Genomic DNA, 20,989 nt, shown 5'->3' with positions numbered 1-20,989 from the left:
TGCGCCATCAAGCAGTTAATAACACCATTTAGAGAAGATTGTCGAAGCGAAAAGCAATCTTTGATGACGAGGGGACACAATTCAAGCGTGTTTACTTACCTGGTTTAGCCATGATAAATCCCATCTGCCAGCAATCATTATTTTAGCAAGTCCACTTTTCAAATTGAAATAATTTCACCACTCAGTTTTCTAGTCGGACCAAAAGTTTTAACAGTAAGAATGTCACTTAAAATGTCTGGTAAGTTTTTACTCAGAATGCATGTTGTCATTCACATGAGTTTAGTTTTTGGATAAATACACGGCTCGAGTAAGAATTTCTCTTTGGAAAGGGTTAAATTGCAATTGGGCGCGGTTATGATACCTAATCAGGCAGGTGTGTCATGTCCTCTCAGCCAACAAATCAGTTTCTAGGCTCAGTGGAACCATTTCAGGATGCGCACGGATAAATTGATCAATGTGAGAAACTCATAGAATAAAGAATCGTCCCCAGCTACAGACACCGCTGGGAAATCATTGAATCGTCCCCGACAATGACATGAATCACAGCGTAGGCAAGACACGGTGCAGTACAGTTTTAATCTGCCGTGATGACAGGGGAGAGTTTGTGCTGGTAAGAAAACACGGGCAGAAAAAAATAATAATTATTAACTCATTGCCTGCCATTGACGGCTATAGACATCAAAAATTCATTTGAACTATTTCTATTTAACATTTTTTTCCACTTTTGTTAACAAGAGTATGAAAACCTCGAATTTTTCTATTGTACATTTAGAACAGATATAAAATTTGTGATTAATCGTGAGTTAACTCGTGAAGTCATGCGGTTAATTACGATTAAAAAAAATTAATCGCCTGACGCCTCTAATTTTTAATAATCTTTTCTCTCTTTTTTGATCGTGTCAGGCAATTACATTTTTTAATTGTAATTAATTGCATGACTTCAATAGTTAACTCACGATTAATCACAATTTTTACATGTGTTCTAAATGTACAATACTTTTTTTTAGGTTGTCATACTCTTGTTAACAAAAGTGGAAAAAATGTTAAACTAATAGAAATAGTTCAAATAATTTTTTGACAACTATAGCCGTCAATGGCAGTGAAAGAGTTAAAGGAAATTTACTTTATAAGTGTCTGGAAAAGCGCTTTATTTATTTTTTAATTTTTAATTTTATTTAAAAAAATTCTGGAGAGCTCAGTATTGTTCATTTGGTAATTTTACCGATTTGACATGTCATCATCGTTGCTTTCTTTTTTTTTTTTTTTTTTTAATTATTTTTTTTTTTGTATGTGTGTGTTAGTTCACCTAAAACCTATTAAAAAAATGGAAAAGCGCTTTATGACATCATTGCTAGTGTGGGTGACTAATGAAGAAATGGGGTCAACAAACTCGCACACAAACCCTGTTAGCGCACTTTATAACGTGTGACATGACGCTTCAATGAAATATTTAGATGTCACAAAGTCGAGTACCAAGACGGTCCATTTATTAGCCCTCTGTTCAACTTTAAGAGAATGAAGCAAACTGTGTGAAGCTTCGGCTTTGCTCGCTGATGCCCTTAAAGTGCTCATCTGTTCCACATGGTGTGACTGAGGCGGCTTAGAGCTATTGTTGCCTTCTCAGCTGTGACAGGCTCTACAAACATCTAGGACAAGAGCAAAGCAACAGTAATGTCATGCTTGCATGTGTCCTGAATAAGCCACAAGTGTATTTAAGCAGAAGACATCAATGCTGTATTGTGTATAAATCCTCTCAATACCGAGACTTCCCCCGAGGTTCAACGCAGTGACGTTGTTCGCTCGGTGACTGCGTATGGGTCAAAGATTTCTGAGAAACCCAGATGTGAAAGAGGAAACACAACTCAGAAATATTCAAGTATTAGTTTGAAGGCCTTTGAGTGACTGACATGGAAGCCTCAACGTCATGAAATATTTTTGGGATTACAGGAACAAAGTTTGTTTTAAGGTCTCTCGGGGCGTCGGTATGTGCCGCCTGATTAATCTATAAAACCGCTGTCGTAACATCGGAGCCACTGAGGGAGCGCCTAGGTTGAATTGACGTCAGACCGTCGTGACATTTGATCACCCTGATTGGCTGTTAGCTAGCGAATCAGCGCAGGAACAGGAAGTGACGAATGCAGATAGACAGGAAGCGATGTAAAGCTTTTACAATTTCGCTCATTTTCACGATGGTTCAAGAGAGGTCGATATTGTATTACGTTACTGTTAAAGAGTGTTGATAGAGTAATGAAATCCAAACTATGACAAGATATGGAGACTGGACATAACCGGTTGGATTTACTTTTAATTACTCTATAAAGACCTTGCGTGGGAGTATATTGGGTGTGATTCAAAACAGCGGTATGCTTGTTTACGTTTTTAGATCCCGGCCCTGCAAACAGGTTTCTGGTTGCCTTTTTCTAACAATGAGCAATAGTGACTACTGCCACCGATGGTATGGAGGGGTATTACATTGGCATCAGTGTGTATTTCCGACGCCACCGGCAGGAGGCATTGGCCACATTTGGCTGACGTCGGATTGGTGTTTAGAGGCTTTTACATCAGTGGTTAGTGACTTGGTGGGAACAATTTCAAATTGTCATCCATTTTCAGTCCCTAAATGTTTAATGGTCAAATAATTCCCTCCCCCTTGTCAGTTGCTTGGCCAATTCTTTTCAGTCTATCTACCTCACAAGATTAACCCGTCCTGTCAGTGATCAGCTTTTTCTGCTTAAAAGTTTACTACGCCCATAAAAACGAAGTGGGCATCTTTGCTGGAATGTTGTCCTTTTTGATAGTCTTCTCCATCCTGCGAGGTAATGGGGACGATCAAATTGAAAGCAGTTTTACAACAACAAGTAAACACATTAATTTTAACAACAAAACACATTAAATTAACAACAGCACTCAGGGAGTGCAGACCTCTAAGGTGAAAATGTGTCACATTATAAAATCCAGAACAGAACTAGGATTATAATCGCTAATGGACCCTAATACAACTCTACAAAAACAAATGTTTCCATTCTTTTCAACGTTTTCTTGTCCAATGTAGATTACCGTACATACAATTATCAAAAATAAGAATGGCATATACTGCAACAGAAATCACATTTTGGAAACATAATGTAACACTGCCATCACATAAAAGAAGAAAAAAAGTTGCATCACGTAATTCCTACACAACTTTGCAATAACCTTTTAGTATTAATCTTCTTACGAAGTGCATGCTGTTAAGTGGATACGTCAAGTAAATCTTCTGCACGGTCTGATGGCCTTGCCGTGAGCTCCAGTCCACTGGGACTGCACGACTTGCACCGCATTTGAAGAACCATCATCCCGCTTGTCACCATCTTCATCTCAGTAGATTGAGCAAGTGTACATTTTCTACATGATCTCATGTGATGTGTGGGCCAAGAATAGCAGCACCAATGAATAATGAATACATTATCTTCTATTAGTGTCATTCTTTAGTTATTTAGTTATGAAGGTACATTCTAAGAAATTGCCGTCTGGATTTACCCGTCTAAGATTCTCTTATAAACAGCTGTAGAATAGCCAATGAAGACATTTTTACAGCCTGTAAAGTTCCGGCCCTTGTATAACTTGCGTACATTTAGGCAAGGTCCGATTGCGAGTTTGACGGTTTACCATGGCTTTAAAAAGTAAGACGACTTCAAAAGATATAATTGGCTGCTTGCAGAGTTTGCCTCAAAGAGCTTCCTCTTTGAAATTAAATGTCCCCAGTTTCTTTTTATTTTCTCTTTTTCTCAGCGAGCAGAGAGGGGAGGGGGCAAGACAAAAGAGACTCCACAAATACGGATGCATTTTTTTTGCTTTGTTGATTAATTTCCATTATTCTTACAAAAGATACCAAATATTTTATATTTTGCTGAAAAAATTGTGTTTAATGAACAAAAAAAGTTTTTATTTGCCTAATTAAAAAAAGAGGACATTCTAGAGCTTATTTGCATATATATATATATATATATATGCAAAAAAAAAAAAATATATATATGCAAAAATATATATATATATATATATATATATATATATATATATATATATATATATATATATATATATATATATATATATATATATTTAATGTAAATTATTTACAATTACCTTATAATTGGTAGCCAAGTCAGTCCTAACAATGGTGGCCTGTGTTTTGATGTTTGTGATTTGCCACGTGCCCATCTGCTTCTCCGCGGCACCCACTCCCACCCTGTGATGCACATTAAAACAAACTTCATCCAACAAGCCACCTGACCTGTCTTGCCTTGTTGTCACGGCTCCACCTGCTCCGCCCACATGCACACCTCCAAGCCAATTAGACGTCAGCCCCTATTCATTTGATCGTCCATCTGTAACAGGTTTGTGAGATTAGTCAGCCACACATTTGCCAGATTGTGTTTGTGTTCCTTTCATTGCCTTTGCTTTGTTTTGACTCTCTGGATTTTTGCCTTTCTGTGTTTGTTCTTTGCTTGATAAATTCTCTGCTTTCATATGTGGGTTGGATATTTTGGGGATTTGGAGCAGCGTTTCTTCCCTTGCCTGCCAGTTTTAGTAAAATGTGCTTAATTTTTGCTTCTTTGTTGTTATTGTGTACATCACTCCCTTTTTCATCTAGGCATTCATTTTCTATATTGCTTATCCTATTCAGGGGCGCGTGCAGATGGAATTTAGAAGGTGAATTAATTATTTAAATGCTCAATGGGCTGACATTCGAATGAGAAAATGCTGCGAGCGTGAAACAGTTTGTGAAGGTCTTATGGCATCGCCGTTGTGTGGCAAATATACAAATTCTACAGTCTCCACTTTGGCCAGCCAAACAGTCCAAGGACGTTTTCACATAAAAATACTGCACGTTTATTAGGTGCAGATTGATTATTTGTACTCAACGCACAATCAAGGCGCAGCACCGTTCAATTTTTTAGCCTATACTATCTGCAGCATTGATTGTCATGTACTCTTGTTGGAGGCCGTTTGCTAATATGCACACTTCCGATTTCCCCTCTTGCGACCTTTGTTTTCAAGTTCAGGCTGTCACTTCACTTGTCAGTGCGGCTTGTCAGTTACACACCTGAGCAGCTAATCAACATAATAGTATTCACACGTCATAGCGCTCGATCTCGTCATCTGCCAGATTGTTGTCTGTCCAAACACAAGAACGATTCTCACCACGGAAGAGATGCACTGGTTCTTAAATCTCACTGACCTAGCAAACAACGGTTTCTACACATTTTTGCATAAATGTATTTTCCTGATTTTGACTACTTTTTTTTAATTAAATTTAACATCTCATTAATGCTAATGTATGTATGGCACTTGGAAGCATTATCTTCGTCTGACTAGTGCTCTATAAATAAACACACTTTGCCTTGGCTAAGTTTTAAACACAGTCAAGCAGCATCCCTTTTCACAAGTCAGTGATGTGAATGAGCCCTGTGGGGCAATGTGAAAGAAATGTGTGCTTGTTTTGTTTGCTTCAGTGTATTCTCCTAACGCCTTGCTGTAGGCGTTAGCTGTATGACCTACACTGTGGTAACATCTTTCCTCATGAGTTAGTGACCTTAGTCAAAGTCCATGTTGCATTTTCTTCAAGCTTCCTATACCGAAGTTTCTGCTTTACTTTGTGGGGTGATATTCTGGGGTAAAATATTAGCACGCCATCATCTTGGTTTTTCTTCTTACTTTTTCATCTATTTAGGATCCAATCTGATTGTCCTGAATTGTTCAATTGGAATACAAAGTCATTTTACAACTCTAGCCCACTGGTATGCATTATGTACACAAATTCTGTAAAAATAACGATTGCCGTGTCAGGGTCACAATCAATGAATGGACAGATGTGATTTACAAGTACAGTATAGCATACTATTGCCAAATAAAATCCACTCTAGCCCGGTTGACCTTGTATTGAAATCCATGAATTTCAGCTCAAAGTTTATGTACAAATGTTAAGTTACATGTTCCAACTCTTAAACCGTATTAAATAATATTAGAGTCACTAAAATTCTGGTCTTTCATTGACATTTAATCAGATTTATTTGCTATGCGTCTAAAAATAGACAAGGAATTGTCTTTACAGTCACAAACCCTCAGAAAAAACACGAAAAATACAAACAGAGGCAGAAACAGAATAGGAATGCCTGGTGGTTCACTATTTAGCGCCCTCAGTTTCTTAGCTGGAGAAAAAAGGCAACATTGGGAAGGATGGGGGGTTGAACAGACAAGCCCTGTGGCCTAGTTATTAAGTTATGCGGCCTCAGAACACGAGATACTAATATACCTGCATGTTTTATTCTGTGTTGAACAGGCATTAGTTTTGTGTCTATGTTTATTTGACTGAAACAGGACTACCTTACAGTAAAAGGCAAAATTAGTTAGCATTCCGGTGGTGGTGTTGTCTGATGTGTAGTGTTGTACTTTTTCTCTCCTGATTTTAGGAGTTCTTCCAACTTCTCCTTCCAAACTTTAATAATCCTCAGTGAGAACCACCTGCTGGGAAGGAGCTACAAGAATATTGTCATGCAATACTTTTTTTGCATTTTAATATCTTGTCATACCCTTTTTCCCTAAAGGAATGGCGGAAAACTTATTCTAGACAATGCAAAGTCGCAAAACCAGTTTGGGGTTGTTGATGCATCTTCAAATAACGGCAAAGAAAATATCGCCTTTTCACCATCATCACTACAGTATAGCCAATCTTTGACTGAGATCTCATCAAGATTCAATATTGCTTGGCTGAAATTAATTAAATTTTAGTTGTTGTATCCTAATAGTAAGATGACAGTCGGCTAACAAGACCTAAAAATATCTCACGACGGAGGAAATCAAGCCTCCAAGGCCACAATTTAATGAAATTAAAATCTGAAAGCAGGATGAAATTTGAAAAAATAAATAAATCACCATTGGTTTTGTATTACCACACGGAAATTAATTTAGGTGCTGGGAAACAATAAAGCAAAAAGAAAGACTGTCTTACTTTTAATCCCTAAGCATCAAGACGTCTGACTTTACAAGGTTAAAAGTTAAATATTATTATTATTATTATTATTATTATTATTTTAATCAGTATTCGGCTGTGTAGTTCAGTGCACTGTGGTCCGACCAGTTTAAGTTTGCCGTCATTGATGACTTTTTCAACCACTGTTCATTATATAATCATTGGACAAGTTTATCTCTAAACCATTTTTTCCAGCATTATGGAAAGATTGTTATTGCTAATGTCCTAAAACTGAATAAAATAGCCATCAAGGACATCATGTGACCATGAAAAAAAACTCCATTTGTTCTTCGACCAATCAAACTTCAATCAAGCTAGTTAATAGAATACACGCTGATCTTTTTTTTTTTTGTGACAAAAAATAAATGTGTAATATAAGCAATAGAAAATGGCACTGTGAGATTGACAACTGCAGATTTTTCTCATGCTGTTAGCCGTAGCATATTTCATTTTCTGACCTGTCAGCTAAGACCAGCTAAATAGGACTTTTGACTTTTCAAAGCTCAGTCATGCTTGACATGCACAATGGAAATGAAGCTGATCATGGTCTACATGCCTGTGCTTTTGTCACTGTAGAATTTTGAAAAAAATGAATTTAAAAAAAAGTTTAATCTCCCACATTTTCAAATAAAGTGACTTTTGACTGAAACATGACACAAGAAAGCGACAAAAGATTAAGAGTACAGTAGTATTAAAAATATAATGAAGCTCCACAAGTAAACAATTTGAACCACTATATTTTCGATGGCTCTCATCACATGAAAAAAAAAATACTTTTTTTAAATTTTTTTACTTGGTTGGAATTAAAGCTGCCTTATATTTTTCACTCGATAGACGATTCTCTTTGAAATATTCTTACCAAAGGGAGTTACTTCATCTGCTTTTGTTACTTCATGAAAAGGGTCCCCAGGAATAATATTTTCGGATGATTTGGTAACTAATAACTGCATTGAAATCATTGGTCTAAACCTAATTAAAAAAGAAATAAATAAAGAGGCTTCAATAAGCAGACGCCAAAGCCAAATAACACACGGAGGCCTATTATTCGGACAGAAGGGTCGAGCCATTGGGACGATTTCAATGGAGGTCCAGAATGGCATCCATCTGGACTGTTTTAGGAAGTCACTCCGCTTGCAATGAACAAATGGTCTTCATTTCCTTGGAGAGTGTTTGGCACTAAAAAAGAATGATGATGAGGGTGGAGGAGAAAAAAGCGGAAATCTGTCTGAGATGAAACATTTGTTGGCGAACACCTGAGGGAAATTTTATCTACTGAGTTTGTTTTCTCCCCAAATGTTTGTTTTTCTGTTTTGGCTTGATGAAGAAATAGTTGGAAAGAGTGAAAATGGATCATTTTCCATGCCATTTTGGGGTTATGTGCCTCAATGAATATGGTGTCTTAAAAGGAATAGCTTTTATCTTTATTGGGATCTACCCTCATTTTCAGGGAAAATTCCAAGAAAATGTCAATGTGGCCACTCGGAGCTCCTCTTTGCACTCTGCCCCGGGTCTTGCAGCCACTCAACCTTTTTCCCCCACATGCCTTTATATACATATCCTCTGTGTCAAGTCATAACGAAATGAGCAGAGTGAGTGATGATGAGACCAATGAGACCAGACTTGCTAGGGTGACTCATCATTGTTGATGTTAATGGACCTTGGAGTACTACCCGGAGATCAAACGGCTGCACATTTAGTGGTGTGACACCACGAAGGCTGAACAAAGGAAGACGATCTAAAGTGAAAGTCATATTGATCGCATTCTTCGATGCGAGAGTCATCGTCCTTTGTGGGTTTTTGCCACAGAGCCAGCCGTTCACCCGTCAAAATGATCCTGCGGTTTTTGCTTTGTCCAGTGCACCAGAAGAGGCCAACAACTCGCTTGCTCAGTGCCCTGAACATCAGTTCCCCGCTGACAAGAACACGGCCATGCTGGAGCGATGTCCCTATTCACCCAAAGTGGCTCTTTGTGATCGTTTTTTGTCTTTCCCAAGAATGTCGTCTTGGGGATCCGTTTTGACGACATCAAGATGGCAGTGACAATGGCACTGTGGAAGAATCCTTCAATTATGATATAGTAGAGAAGCTTTGGAAAGTACGGTGGACTCCAGGGGAACTACTTTGAAAAAGAAAACAAAGTTTGTAGTTTGGATTTAAAGTTAGAGTCTTATAACAGGCTTCCCCAATCCTGGTCTTTGAGGGCTGGAGTCCTACAGATTTGAGATGTTTCTTTTTTTTCTTTCTTTTTGGAGAGCTCAGTATTGTTCATTCGGTAATCTTACCGATTTGACATGTCATCATCATTGCTCTCCTTTTTTTTCTTTTTCTTTTTTTTTTGTATGTGCGTGCGTGCGAGTGTGTATGTGTATTCATTAGTTCACCTAAAACCTATTTAAAAAATCCCATACCGTTCACCTAAACCGAACACTTTCAGCCAGTCGTGAGGCCGTCAGGAGACCCGAGGAAGGACCAAAGAAAGAAAGGAAAGTGAAATCCAGCGTCGACCAGACACCACCCACCAGGCCACCAACCAGAGTCCTTCACCAACCCCAGAGACATCTAAATTCCAACAAATCAGGGAGACCTCAAGAGACCAAAGGAGAGACTGAGGAAAGGAAGGAAGGACAGACGAAGCAGAGTGAGATGTTTCCGTCCTCCAACGCACTTGGTTCTGAAGATCAGGATCGTTATCAGCTTCTGCAGAGTTTGCATGTGTTGGAGTACGGAAACATCTAAAACTTGCAGGACTCCGGCTCTCGAGGACCAGGTTTTTTTGGGGATGTCAGTTTTTCCACTCTGCAGCAATAATTACCATCTGCTGCACTTGTAAGTCGTTAAAGAAGCACAAAACCACTTGTGTGTGATATTCTGAGTTGCCAACAAGACAGCGTTTGTGATGTGTTCCAGTTGGCACAGATGTATTAAGGCCAGTTGGAGAAATCCTTACGTGCTGAGGATGGAGCAATAGAAAAGAAAACTAGGAAATTCTGACCGATGGTTAAAATTTGGATCAAAGTTGTAACTTGCTGTTGACAAAAGAAAATGATGTGACCAGCTGAGATAACATGATGTCATCAACTGCACTGACACAGAAGAAAGTGACATCACAGAGTAGCTGTGACAACAAACACCGGGTCTAATAATTAATTTGGAGAAAATGAAACCTCAGACACACATATAACAGAAAAGATTCATATGGAGGAATTGTAAAATGCATACTACAAGATCCACTCAAACTCAAAAGTCGGCTTCGGAATCAAAGCCAGTGGTCTGCACTTTAACAGACAAAACACAAGAAAATGTTTCCTTAGTAAATGGGACTGAACCAGAAAAAGAGACCAAGAAAGTGAACAAACCTGTTTCATTTATTAAGAGCAATCCCAGTTCTTTTTTCTACAATATCATTGCGAAACAGAAACCTATAGAATGCAACAAAGATCAGCTTGTGATAGGGGATACAATAAATCAAATATTAGAGGAGGACAGAAGTCAAGAATCTGGGTCTTGTAAATATGTGCCAAACCCTGATAGACTGAGACAATTTTATTACCATCCTTTAAATGATTACGATGTCAAGCAGCTGAAAAAACTGCAGCAAGAAGCACAGAGACAACAAGAGAAGCAAGAACAAGACAAACTCAAGCACTATCTTAATTTCTACATGGAGGAGCTTAAACATGAGGAAGAGATACGAGAAAAGTCAAAGGGGAGGCTGTTGAAAGAAATGCGGGATGGCATTTTGGACAAAGACATGCAAAGAGCAATGCTGACAAAAAATGTAAGAATAGAGGATGCAAAAACACACACACAGCTCAAACCAGATGACGAGAACCTGCAAAAAACAAACCAGACAGTAGAACAGCAGAAGCATCAGTTACGAGTTGATGTTGTGGCAGATGAAGCTATTACAGTTTTTATAAAGTGGTGATAATAAAACAAATCCCCAGATAGCTCCCACAAGCCCGAAAAACTCCAAGCAAATATGTTTGCATCCATCAGGTTCACTCTATCTGACTTTAAGGCTAGTTTTAATCTTTTTTTTTTTTCTTGGAGAGCTCAGTATTGTTCATTCGGTAATTTTACCGATTTGACATGTCATCATCATTGCGCTCTCTCCTTTTTTTTTTTTTTTGTATGTGCGTGCGTGCGAGCGTGTGTATTCATTAGTTCACCTAAAACCTATTAAAAAAAATCCCATACCGTTCACCTAAACCGAACACTTCCAGCCAAAGTCGTGAGGCCGTCAGGAGACCCGAGGAAGGACCAAAGAAAGGAAAGTGAAATCCCGCACCGACCTAGTTTTTATCTTAACACTGACTATTTAACTTGGGGTCTGACTATGCAGTTGGCAACTTGGCTCAGGTGCTTCAGTGGTCATCTCCCAACCTGAAAATCGGAGGTCCAGTTATCCCGTGACTGTTGAAATATTCCTGAGCATACATAGGCCAACTGTAGTCTGTATGTGATGGTGAAATAAAATCAGCACGCCTAAGACTATGATAAAAACCCGTCATGTTTCCCATCTTCACACATTTTGGAAAATTCATTGCAAGTCATGCTAATGTGGCAATGTTTAAATATACAGATAAGTGCCATAATGTGGATAGAATCAATGTATTTTATACACTAATACTGAAGAAACACACTCCTCAATGTCAAGTAGCATTTAATGACAAAGGTAAAGGAGTCCAGCAGAGATAAAACATAAGCGATGGCGTTCAACTCTCATAAAACATGTGGAAAGCGCTAACAATAAAACTAGCAATAATAAATGTGATACTGGAGCGGACACTATAGCCGCTATACATTGGTTGGGATGAAAATCAGCAAATCCGAGACCATGGTCCTCAGCCGCAACAGGGTGGCGTGCCCTCTCTGGGTCGGGAAAGAGATCCTGCCCAAAGTGGAGGAGTTCAAGTATCTTGGGGTCTTGTTCACGAGTGAGAGCAGGATGGAGCTAGTGATGGGAAAATGAAGCTTCATGAACCACTTGCGATATCATTTTACTCCTCTAGATGGTGCTCTTGGTTTAAAGATAAAGGCTAGTGCAATGGAATGTGATAACATGTCCACTTGCATCTTGAAACGAAGAGCCCCATCTAGAGGAGTAAAAAAAATATCACAGGTGCTTCATGAAGCTTCATTTTCCCATCAGGACGAGCGGGACATCGACAGGTGGATCTGTGCAGCGTCTGCAGTGATGCCGACTCTGTATCGGTCCGTTGTGGTGAAGAAGCCGAGACGAAAGGTGACTCTCTCGATTTACCGGTCCATCTACGTTCCTACCCTCACCTATGGTCACGAGCTGTGGGTCGAAAGAAAAAGATCCCGGATACATGCGGCCGAAATGAGTTTCCTCCGCAGGGTGTCCGGGCTCTCCCTTAGCGACAGGGTGGGAAGCTCGGTCATCCGGGAGGGACTCAAGAGTCGAGCCGCTGCTCCTCCACGTTGAGAGGAGCCAGATGAGGTGGCTCGGGTATCTGGTACGGATGCCTCCTGGATGCCTCCCTGGGGAGGTGTTCCGGGCATGTCCTACCGGCGGGAGGCCCCCGGGGATGACCCAGGACACGCTGGAGAGACTATGTCTCTCGGCTGCCCTGGGAACGCCTTGGGGTCCCGTCGGAGGAGCTGGCTGAAGTGGCTGGGAAGAGGGAAGTCTGGGCTTCCCTGCTAAAGCTGCTGCCCCCGCGACCCGACCCCGGATAAGCGGAAGAAGACGGACGGACGGTTTCTGCAGTTTCGATGAAACAAGGTGTTTATTTTCTGTGGTAAAACTGTCCAGCTAATATCAGTTGGTTGGTTAGTGTCACATTCCACAACAACAAAAACATTTGTTGTTGGAGTCTGTTCAGGTTCGGCGGTAATGACAAACGATACTGGCTCTAAGACAACACCTTTGTTACCTCAGATGATTTCACACGCTAACGATATTACACAGTCATTAGATGTCAATGATGTCACCCACTGCTCAGGGAAGCAGAGACGTGTCACACCGCTTGCTATAACCCTATGATGTCATTCGACTACCCTTAATTAAAGGGAAGATGTCATTCGCTTCACCACCATGACATCATCGTCCGCCCTGTACCAAAAGCTCGTGCTGTCATGAAGTGGCTCTGTTACAAAGCACTTGATAGAACAATCGTACTCTTGTGTCATTAATCTTGCTGGCCCTGAAACACAGCTAAGATTAATCACAAACGGTGAACACACAGAGATGTATACAACCGGAACCCCAAAACGCAGGGTGTCTCTAAAGGGGATATTGCCGGAGCGTGCTACTCCGGCAAAACCACCGGAACCGGTGGTTGAGAAGAAAGACGTGGTGAAAACAAAGGCGTTGACCAAAGCCAAGTTGCTTGCAAAAGCAAAAGAGATGGCAAGAGCAAAAGAAGTGGCCAAAACGGACAAGCTGGAAAAAGCGCAGGAATTGGCCCTGACAGAGTTGAGAATAACCGAAGCAATGCTCGAAGCATTGGACGAACCTCAATTGACGCCGCGGGAGCTCGAGAGAGAGAAGGAACTGGAGAAGTTCCGGGAGATTTTTACTTTTGTCAAGCACGTGGACGACACTCCCATCTTGTATACTGTGGTTGACAAGGACACTATGACAAATGAGAAACTCATTGATTTGAAAAAAGGTTTGCAAACGATGGAGACCAAAAGAAATAAAGTGTTGGAACAGGATAAAAAGCAAGAATTCGAGGAATATTGGAACGACCGAGACGAACGAGTTCGTCAGAATTGCATCAACGAAAAGGCTTTTCATGACTACAATTTGAAACTAATGAAGGATAAAAAGGAATTCCTGGAACGGCAGCGGCAAATTGCCAAAGAAGAGCGAGAGGAAGCCGCGCGACGTCGCGATATGGATGCGCTGGAGGTGAAAAACGAGGAAGTGAGAAAACACACGTCTAAGAAAAAGATGTATCAAGAAATTCAGCAGGACATTTCGGACAAAAAAGAGCAGAGGGAAATAAATGCACTGAGGTTGATGGCGGATGAAGAAAAGGCCAAATTTATACAAGTCGACTTGGATGAGAAGGAGCGGTGGAAGCAACGGCATCACTTCGACAGGCTACAAAAGCAGCAGTCGCTAATAGACGTCGCAGCAGAAAAATATACCGTTATGATCATGAAGCAGACTGTTTCACCCACTTGGACGAACAAGGTTCAATTATTTAATGATTGATTTCCACAGCATCACTTCATTTTTCGCCATCAAAAACTCACCTTGTACACATTTGGCTCAACTGCAATACAGTTTTTAATATAACGATTGTTCTCAATTAACATAACGGTTGGAGACTTTGAAATTGCATCAAAAATGTAGCAGAAGAATTCTACCCCAATTGCCAAAGTCTGCACGGACTTCATAGATCGCCCAGGACTGATCATCGATCAAAATGTCTACCATTCTATGTGATATCCAAACCTATCGGTCCAGTCATGTCATCACTTTCCTCAGTTGTACAGCCGAAGGTCTCAGCAACACGGCAACAACCACAATGCTCACCAGAGTGCGAGCAGTCAGCGGAAGACGACTATCAGGGTCATTTCTCGGTCAGCCAATGAATTCAGTTGGCTCAGTTCAACTAGGGCGTGAACTGTCAACCGACTAATGGTCTTAACCTACGATTCTGCTGCCGAGCGCTCTGGAGAGTTCATTCTTCGGTCTGCTGGTAGAACGCACCAAATGGAGACGGTTTTACAGCATGTCGATATAGTCCATGGAATTACTCATGTTAACTCATTCACTGCCATTGACGGCTATAGACGTCAAAAATTCATTTGATCTATTTCTATTAGTTAAACATTTTTCCCCCACACTTTTGTTAACAAGAGTATAAAAACCTAGATTTTTTTTAGTGTACATTTGGAACAGATATAAAGTGTGTGATTAATCGTGAGTTAACTAGTGAAGTCATGCAATTAATTACGATTAAAAAAAATTATCACCTGATGCCTCTAATTTTTAATACTATTTTTTGTTATCGCGTCAGTCGGGTAACATTTTTTATTGTAATTGATCGCAAGACTTCAATAGCTAACTCAGGATTAATCACAAATTTTATATCTGTTTAAAATGTACAATGAAAAAAATCCATTTTTTCATACTCTGGTTAACAAAATTCGGAACAAATTTAAACTACTAGAAATATTTTAAATGAATTTTTTGACGTCTATAGCTGTCAATGGCAGTGAATGAGTTAATTCATGTGGTTCTTAATTGGTCACGTTTCCCTGAAATTATATATATGTTTCCAGTATACAAATATTACCACACACCATGTGTGTATTACGAATCCACCAACAATATCCGGAGCAAAATTCTATGACTATCTATTTGGAAAATTAGTACAGTTTACAGTGTATTTAATTTTATTTTTTTTTCTGGAGAGCTCAGTATTGTTCATTCGGTAATTTTACCAATTTGACATGTCATCATCATTGCTCTTTTTTTTTTTTTACATAATTTTTTTTTACGGTGTATTTTTCATAACACAGTTTCATCTTTCTGTTTGTAAGATTCTGAACCAACTTTATTATTAACAGCATATTCTCCAGAGGGGATCATTAAAGATGTACTGTACTGTAGATTACTTCAATGAAAGATTAATAGGATTGACTCAAATTGCTTGTCGCCTCACTTTTTTTTTATTGAATGAGTTTTCAAATGATTCCAGTTATTAGCTATGATTATGCTATTTACATAATTAGCATTGCTAATCTCAGGGGGTTGTTTGAAAGTGCTTGTCGTTTTCCTCAGAAATAACACATCTTTACCAGATGGTTTTGTGAAACACTTGTTTAGGATGAAATGATGATAACAATGTTCATTTTTGTGAATAGTTAGCCGTTTTGAGTACTTTGACTTTCGCTTGCTAGTTTTAGCCATGGCTAGTGTGCTTTTGGTTATTTTTGTATGCAGTAATAGACCGTTGGGTCTACCTGCCTCCAACATGCCTTGGAAATAATTCAGTGCAACCACAAATGTCATAACCAATGTGTTCTCTTCGGTGGAGTGGCTCAGGTGATAGAGTAGCAGAACACACAAAGACTCTTACTCTCGAGCTCGGGGTACCATTAGGCTTCCAGCCTATGACCACATTTGTTTATATCATGTAGATTTGTAGAGTATATATGTACAAATTATTGCTCACAATGTGACGGAATCTTGAGCCCCCCCCCCCCCCCATCCTCTCTTTTATATAACTTATTTCATGTGAATAAAAAACTCAGTGGCCAGTTATTCGGTAAATACTAATCGCTCCCAAGGATCCCATAGTTGCAAATATGTTATATACAGTTACACTGTATTAAGCTATGCAGTATGTTGTAAAGAAAATGAAATAAAATACATTGAAAAAAAAATTGAAACCATTTATAAATGATTGAGACTGGAATATGAAGTGCTCTATCGCTATATTGGGACTGTATTATACCCTCACTGATATTTTTTTTAGCAGCTTAATCGCTCGCAGACAAAATTGAGTGATGGCATTGCTGAGAAAGAAACATCAATAATTCACCATGCTGAAATGTGAAAAGTTGGAGCCATGGCCTGCACACTCAAGAGAGTAGATTTTGCTCTTAGCTGTTTTGAGGAACTGTAGAGGGCAACGGAATAAATACTCCCTGATAGGGAAAAAAAATAAATGCAGTCCTATGTTTTTATATTCTCCTAAATTGTTGGCACTCTACAGTTCTCAATATATGAGTAAACCCTTTGTTTTAGAATTCAGAATTTTGATGATGAGACTCACCCGTGTGCTCTCATTTTTGCAACATTACACATACGTTCTTTAGACACATTTTTGTGTGCACATTGACAAACCTTGTCCTATCGTATACCTTAGAAAATTGCTGATTCCAACAAATGTGGTCATTCAGTATACTCATTTATTTATGTTGAACACTAAATCATCATGCATCGTTCATAGATCAGTTAGGTCATGACCTTAAATCCATTCATATACTTAAGTATAAATTATAAAGACTGTAGGTTTAGAAAGCTTTTTACTTTTCTTGTGAGCAACAGGTGAAAGCTTTTTGATTGTGTTATAACCTTAAACGAGCCAAAGAGCTTCAGGCTAGAGTTACTTCTGACTGCAGGAGATAAGAAAGCACTTTTACGGGTTTAGGTACTGTCAAATTCGGACAGCAGTGACAACACTACTGAATAAGGTGTTTCAGCAGGTCACTTTTTTTTTTTCATATTGAACGTGCACTTCTCGTCATTCCAAAAGCAAAATATGGGCAATCACAAAATCATTCTCCATTTCTGAGACTATGTCAGTCCCTGTGCGCTGGCTGCAGGAGTTATAAAAAAATAAATAAAAAAAAACACGTACCCACCAGCTGCAGCAGGTTCCATGAACTCTCACTATGTTAATGCACTTGCATTGAAACCGTTTATTTCAGGATTTAATAAGATGTCTGAATTTGCCTCTTTTTTTTTTGTCACTTACCTTGAAGCTCCCCTCCAAACCAAGCCGGCTCATTTTTATGAGAGCAATGCCATCTAGTGGTGTAAATAACTTGTATTTGGGCTTTGCAGACATGGCAAGAAGCTGTAACATATTAACATGTAACATTTAGGTCCATTAAACTTTGTCTCATCAGTAGAGAAACTGACCTTACTCAACAAATTTTCAACCATCATTTCCATTTTTTTTTTGTGACAGCAAAATACCCCCAACATCAGCTTTTTCTGATTAAAAAGTAACATGGATGGATACTATAAATCGTTTGAAGATGCAATTAAAACAAAAGTAAGTAATAAAATAAAGAAAGCATGTTGCATAAATGTACACCCCCCCCCTTTCAACTGGCTGTGTACAGAATGTCTCAAGTACCAACCAATCACATTAAAACTCAGAAGAAGCCAATAAACATCTACCATGACTTTGATGGACCCCAAATAGAGCTTAGCTATTCTTGTAGTATTTTAACATTTCTTGAATTGCATTTAAGAGCAAAATCCAGGTTCTACAGTGAGCTTTTAAAGTAGATGTATGTGATGATTAAAAAGTATCATTCATAAAAATTATACAAAAGAAATGTTCAAGGTACACCACAAAACACAGTGAACAGTTATTACCAAATGTGCCACAGCGGTAAAATTACCAACTAGAAGTCACTTCAAAATCAAGAGAGAGGTTAAATGAGCCACAGAAATGATATCCTTTTTATTGTTTTGATATCCTCTATCCATGCATTCTTTGTACAGTTTATCCTCACTCGGGTCACAGGGTGTGTTAGAACCTATCCCAACATGACTTGAGTGACAGTTGGCTCGTCAGCCAATCACAGTTATATGCTTTAATTTGAATCGCCAGTTTTTACTGCTGTGCTTGTTTGTTTCAGACTTGTTGTCCAGGATTTACTACCCGTAATCCTTGATGGTATGATATGTATTTATTTTTTTCATCATCATTGCTCTCTTTAATTTTATTTAATTTATTTTTTATTTTATTATTATTTTTTTGTTTATTATTATTTTTAATATTATCATTATTATTTTTTTTTAATTATTATATATTTTTTTCTTTTTTCTTTTTTTTGTATGTGCGTGCGAGTGTGTGTGTATTCATTAGTTCACCTAAAACCTAGTAAAAAAAATCCCAATGGTATGATATGATGTGTAATCGGATACTGTAACTTGAAGAAAACAATTGATATCAGTGATCCGGCACAAAATATTCAGACATTAGGGCCCCGTGACTTGCAGATCTGGTCGCCCTCACAACAACAACATGAAGCATTTAGATTTGCGTCTCCCAACTCCGGGATGAGCAGAGCTTTGTTGAGGCTCATTTACAGTCTGCTCTAGCGTGCAACTTGCTTCAGGGAGGCAGACTCATTCTGGCTGAATATGATTCGGAGCAAACTTTAAGTGCTATTGCTCACCAATGGTGTATTGTGGGGATTTGAGGGGGGGTCACAACTAAGTCCAGCTGTTCAAAAATTGATCGATCGGCCACATGCCGGTATCTGAAAGTTGACCTTTGGTCATTGAAAATAACATAGCGGAACAACCTTGTCCCAGATTGACGGCCTTAAATTACAGCCACATCTGCACAGGCTTCTGGCAGGTTGTTCCTTCAACATTGGGCTGACAGAACAAAACTGAACTTTGCCCAAGCAAGTCATCTGTATTCAGTTTTTCCAGGCCTTTACGGCACATATTCTGCATTACAAAAAGATCATGGCATCCCGCCAAAAGATAAAAAATACAAATCCAACTTTATGGTAAGAGGCACTATTGCTAAAAGAATTATTTAGCTGGGCTTAACAAGTGATTCTAAATGACATTGCTCCTCTGTCAATGGCCGCAATAATCTTGCCATCACTTCCTCCATCCTCTTTATTCAATCATCAAATCTCATTTGTGGTCGAGTGGAATAAAAAATAGATAGTCCGTTGATGGGGGCCAAAGTTGGCCAGACTGGCTAATTTGTGCTCATCTTTGCTCAATCAGCAACTCACCACAACTCATTTCTGCTTCTCTATCAAGGATGAATAATGAATGTAGTGATGGTGATTCAAAAGCAATCACTTCAAGAGGGATCGCGAGTTAAAATGCTTCATTTTGTTGATATTGCATGGTAATGATTTTACATTGACATTGTACTTGAAACTGTTTAAAGCTTTTTATACTTTTGTTCTGTACTGGGCCTTTTTAGGTAAACACACACAGGTCATCAGCTATCCATCTATCTATCTATGTATGGTGGATCGACCGGTATGTTTGGTTTCTTGCGAAAAACGAGTGATGTGAATTTTACACTGGGAGTAATGTCAAATTACCGCAAGTAATCTTTTAGATAGAGATTGCGTTTCCTGTGTCCTATTTCAAAAGTAAAGCTCTATTTGAATTTAAAAAAGTTCCATGCAAGGCTTGAAATACCTTAGCAATATACCTAATCACTGACTTCATTTGAGGAGCAAATTACTAACTTTGAGTATTTTTATTTATTTTTATCTGACTTGCTTTTAACTATTAACCGTGTGTGGATCCTGACGTCCTTTCTCTTTCTCTTTTTTTAAATTTTCTTTTACGTCATCTGCCTCCCTCTAGTGTGGGGATTTTACGTAGCAGTGCATAAAAGTTTGACATGTCATCCAGACCTTTTCCACCAGATGGCAGAAGACATTATCAATTACAAATCAATCAGCCTTGAAGCTGAAGCACAAGGCTTAATATTGCCAACACTGGAAAAAAAAGTTTCATTGGACTAAACTAAAAAATATATTGCTATTTATTTTCTTGTTATGATCAATATTTGGTTGAAAACATCATTTTCAGTTTAATATAAATCAAATACATTTACTTTTACCAAGCCAAATAAAAAAAAGTTACAGCCAAGTAACTTTTTATTTTGGAATAAACTAATTAAAGCCAATTTTATTACTTTACCTCAAATATAATTTCTGATTCACTATGAACAAAATTTGTGGGGTTCAACCTGAGTTGGTTGCCAGACAATTAGGGCACACAAAGGTGAACAAACTTACACATCAAGGGACAATTAAGTGTTCAACTAACCAATCATGCAACCTGCAAGTTTTGTTCATACTGAATCAGAAATTCGACATGGGGTAAAGTAATAAAAATTGACTTTAATGAGTTTATTTCAAAGTAAAAGGTTACTTGGATATCAGTTTTTATTTTTTGGGGGAAAAATAAATGTATTTGATTTATATTAAATTGAAAATGATGCTTTCAACCAAATCATGAATATGACGAGAACATGTAAAAAAATTAACTTTTTTTTTTTTTTAGCTTAGTCCAATGAAAAAAATTTGTTCACTTCCATAAATCACGTAGAATTAAAACAGAGCAAAATATATAAATACTACACTCGCATTATAATTCCTAAATGTTTTGCATTTTATCAATGGCACTATTAGGCTACATGAATCATTTTACATTCGATTTTTTTTCTTCTTAAAACCCAGCAGAGAAGTGCA

At 38.5% G+C, this 20,989-nt stretch overlaps 1 protein-coding gene across 1 annotated transcript in view; it reads left to right on the top strand.

Moving 5' to 3' along the window:
- The window catches only part of ikzf2 (IKAROS family zinc finger 2), a 78,223-nt gene that overhangs the window by 37,058 nt on the left and 20,176 nt on the right, over positions 1-20,989 (top strand). The gene's annotated exons all lie outside the window — the stretch shown is intronic.

The sequence above is a fragment of the Vanacampus margaritifer genome, chromosome 11, assembly GCF_051991255.1.
Source record: "Vanacampus margaritifer isolate UIUO_Vmar chromosome 11, RoL_Vmar_1.0, whole genome shotgun sequence".
Lineage (NCBI taxonomy): Eukaryota > Metazoa > Chordata > Actinopteri > Syngnathiformes > Syngnathidae > Vanacampus > Vanacampus margaritifer.
This window is presented reverse-complemented; position numbering and strand designations above follow the sequence as displayed.